The sequence below is a fragment of the Pygoscelis adeliae genome, unplaced genomic scaffold, assembly GCF_000699105.1.
Source record: "Pygoscelis adeliae isolate BGI_AS28 unplaced genomic scaffold, ASM69910v1 Scaffold6, whole genome shotgun sequence".
Lineage (NCBI taxonomy): Eukaryota > Metazoa > Chordata > Aves > Sphenisciformes > Spheniscidae > Pygoscelis > Pygoscelis adeliae.
In genome coordinates this window covers 2,997,781-3,002,184 of record NW_008825075.1, presented here as the reverse complement: position 1 = coordinate 3,002,184, position 4,404 = coordinate 2,997,781, and positions in this window count along the sequence as shown.

Genomic DNA, 4,404 nt, shown 5'->3' with positions numbered 1-4,404 from the left:
ACTTCACCGGACTACCAGCACTTTGCAAATCCCACGGAGACTGGCTTGGCAACTACATCAGCCAACTCCCTCAGGACTCTGGGATGCATCCTGTCAGGTCCCATAGACTTATGTTATGTTCAGGTTCCTCAGGTGGTCACAAACATGATCTTCTCTTACCGTGGGAGGGACTTTGCTCCCCCAGTCCCTGCCTTGAGGTCCATCCACTTGAGAGATGTGGGAAGAGAGGTTGCCAGTGAAGACTGAGGAAAAAAAGTTGTTGAGTACCTCAGCCTTCTCCTTGTCTGTTGTTACCAGTTGTTATCTGTTTGCCAGTTGTGTTCATCAGGGCGGTTACGCTTTCTTTGACCTTCCTTTTCTGGCTGACATACCTGTAGAAGCCTTTCTTATTATTCTTTGCATCCCTTGCCAAGTTCAGCTCCAGACATGCCTTGGCCTTCCTGACCCCATCCCTACACAACTGGGCAGTGTCCCTGTACTCTTCCCAGGATATCTGTCTCTGCTTCCACTGCCTGTGCATTTCCTTCTTGCCCTTTAGTTTGACCAACAGGCCTCGACTCATCCATGCCAGTCTCTTGCTTTCCTTTCCTGATTTCTTACAGCCGGGGATCGAGAGCTCTTGTGCTCTATGGAAAGCGTCCTTAAAGATCTGCCAGCTCTGTCCTGCTCCCTTGTCCCTGAGGGCAGTTTCCCAGGGGGTAACCTAAGTGTGAAATGGACTCTTGTGGTCACTGTTATGAAAAGTCCCAAAGCAACTGAAAAACTTGTCTGTCAGTTTTTGCCTGTGATAACTTTTGCTACTACTCTGATATTCCTCTTCTAAAGGAATGAGGGGTCTCAGCTGATGATGTACTCCTGAAAGATGATACTCCAGTGGCCAGGCCAGCCTTCTGCTAAGCCAAAGTAAATGAAGTGCACAAAGCCTACACAGGAAATACATGTTCAGCAAAGAAGAAAAGCAAACTCATTTACTAAGTGACAATCAAAAACAAAGTTGGTGAAATCCATTTCCACAATGTTATATAGTTGCTATTACTAATAACACATCTGTTGCTGATACACATCCCAATCACTAATGCATTTCTTTAAGAAGTGCACCTTGGCGATCTGTGTACTATCACTGACAGTGCACACGTTATTTAGCTCATTGGATTGCACCCCTATTTCCTTCACTTAAACAAATGGCTCATGTGCTTTGATATCTGCTGTTCATTGCTGATTGCTGCTTTGCAGTCTTAGAGCTGATAACGAGTGATTTATCAGCTCTGCCAGTGGAAGAGCTCTAGTCATTACAACTTTGCAACTCCTGTGTGAGGGGCTGAGCCAGGATGGCTTTGTCACATTGCCAGAGTTCCCATACAAGGCTAATCCAATGTGAAAGACCTCAGATTTTGCTCTGTGGTATTTGCTTCCCATCATTTTCTTGTGGCTTCATGCATTTAAATAAATCGTCCATATTTAGTGCCAGAAATGCACTGATGATTCTGTTACTTTCTGACCTGCAAGCTGAGCCATGCCAATTTACGTCAGCTGAGATACTGCCTCACACTTTGTAAGTTCCCAAAAATATTGTGCAAAGTTTGCTTGCCTTTGATCTATGGAGATCATACTCAACTCTAACAACAGCCTCCCTGCCTACATTCTGAATTGTCAAGACTGTAGAACTGCAATCTGTACTTACGTTAATATATGTTTTAATGTGAGTTTACAGTATGCCAACATCCAGACTTGCTCTTTAAGTTGATGACTGCAAACTTTGAACAATCAGACAAAAATAAATTGTAGACTCAGTGAATTGTTCCTTATTTTTGTTTTGTAAAGCAAAACAAAACATGATAAGCACCAAAGGAATATTGCAACATTTCAAATAAAAGTACCAGGGGAAAAATGGATGGCTATATAGACCTTTGAATTAAGTTGTGGACCACACTGATCTTACTTTTCTTTGGAAACTGTGATGGTTTTGGCTGGGATAGAGTTGATTTTCTTCACAGGAGCTAATATGGGTCTATGTTTTAGATTTGTGCTGGAAACAGTGTTGATAACACAGGGATGTTTTAGTTACTGCTGAGCAGTGCTTACACAGAGTCAAGGCCTTTTCTGCTTCTTACACAACTCCACCAGCGAGTAGGCTGGGGGTGCACAAGAAGTTGGGAGGGGACAGAGCTGGGACAGCTGACCCCAACTGACCACAGGGATATTCCATACCATATGACGTCATGCTCAGCATATAAAGCTGGGGGAAGAAGAAGAAGGAAAGGGGGGAAGTTAGGAGTGATAGCATTTTCTCTTCCCAAGTAACCATTACGTGTGATGGAGCCCTGCTTTCCTGGGGATGGCTGAACACCTGCTGGCCGATAGGAAGCAGTGAATGAATTTCTTGGTTTGCTTTGCTTGCGTGCACGGCTTTTGCTTTACCTATTAAACTGTCTTTATCTCAACCCGCGGGTTTTCTCACTTTTATCCTTCTGATTCTTTCCCCCATCCCACCAGGGGGGAGTAAGTGAGTGACTGTGTGGTGCTTAGTTGCTGGCTGGGGTTAAAAAACAAAAGAAACAAACAAAGATGAGAAACAATCAGGAATATTAGAAAACTCTTTTTATTTCCTGCTGCCAAAAAGATGTTACTTTTAGAGTGTTTCTGAATGAATAAAATAATAAAGCTATATTTTTTGTGTGTGTTTTGTTGTTTTTTTTTTCCTTAGTGAAAGGAAACAAAACAAGTGGTTTTGTTTCAAATGTACTGTAGTGGTCCTCGAGTATAATTAAAGGTCAGCAATACTCAGGTGAAATGAAACAAAGTTATTCAAAATTAAAAAAAATACCAAACTGTTCAGTTTCTTCTCCATTTCGGTCTACAGGACACGAGAACTGAGGGGTTTGTCTTCTGAAGTTTGGATATGTAACATTATGGTCAGTTTACACTTTGTTTTACATCCATCTATGTAAATTGACACAAATTTATACATAATTTAAGTAAGCCTGTTAATATGTTTTTAGAATAAATGTCAATCTTAACATTACATTATTGTTATTATGAATAAAAAAGCTACAGGTGGTCAATATGAAAATATGAAATAGGTCAAAACTGAGTTTTAGTTTTAATTATGTATTTTTAACATCCACTTTGGCACATTTTATAAATATTAAAGATCCATGTCAGATTATAAAACATGGCTTCAGAATAATGAAGTATTAAAAATACACTAATAAATAAACAATTCATTACACTGAGGCTTGGCCCATTGTTACTATATTGAAACCATATTAAAAAGTGATAATATTTCAGTGTTTAGTGCAAGAAATAATTTTACTTAGGGCCTTGCTTGTTGGACTCACAATTAAAAAAAAATAACAAGTTAGCCACAAGATACATTCTGTGGCTAACTTAATTTATCCAAATGTCCCAGTTCTGGAACCGAGACCACAGGTAAACAATCATCTCTTTCAGAAATCTCAGCTGCCAGCAAAATGCCTTGTTTCCATTAGACAAGTCTGTCTCTGGCTTCTGCTTCAGCCAGAAATTAAAGTATCTCATTACTCTCCTTCTCACAGAACATCACATTTTCTAGACAATAAAAGCTAAAAGTTACATTGTCTTTGGAATTGAAAATGTCTTTGTACTTATGAGAAAATGATAGACGAAGCCCATGCAGTCCTGTCATATGCTGATATTCCCCCCAAAACCTAATAATGACCAAATTAAGCTAGAAAACTTACATCATTGAGACTGTTCACATGTATGCAGTCACTAGTCCTTTCTACTTACTCTCTTAACTTTCAGGTATCCTCTGTATTTCAGAAATTATGCAAATCCCAGTTAAGCTGATGGTTGAGTCACTTACAAGATACAGCACAGCCTTTACAATTTACATCCTAAAACTAGGGCACTCATTTCAATGTTCATCTGGCTCCCTATCACAGCAAAAGCAGATCTTGCCAAGAAGTCCAGGTGCAAAATGGGAACCCACAATTAAATAATCAACAGTGCCTTCCCCCAAGTTCTCTTCCCCACTTTAACCAAGCCTCTTCAATAGCCTTATGTTTGTGGCAATAAAGCCATAAAACAACTCAGAAGATCACAATTTTGACTGTGTCTACTTTACAAAGTGGTGTAGTGCAACAGAGCTAGGGGTGTCAGAGAAACAATTGGTGCTGAGGACCCAAAATCAATACTATATAGATATGGGGGTGGGAGGATGAAGAAGAGTGAGAAGGGTACTTCAGACTTGCTCCAGACTGGCTGCAGGGAAGGCATGATCACCAGCAGTTGGAGGTCACCAAGTTCACTCCGGAACTGCCTCTTTTCTTTAGATTCACACAAAAAGCAAGCACAGTTCAAGCACTCCCAAATGGCTCTGTGATGCAAACTAAAGCCCAGTAAGTGGGAACATCCAGGAAATTT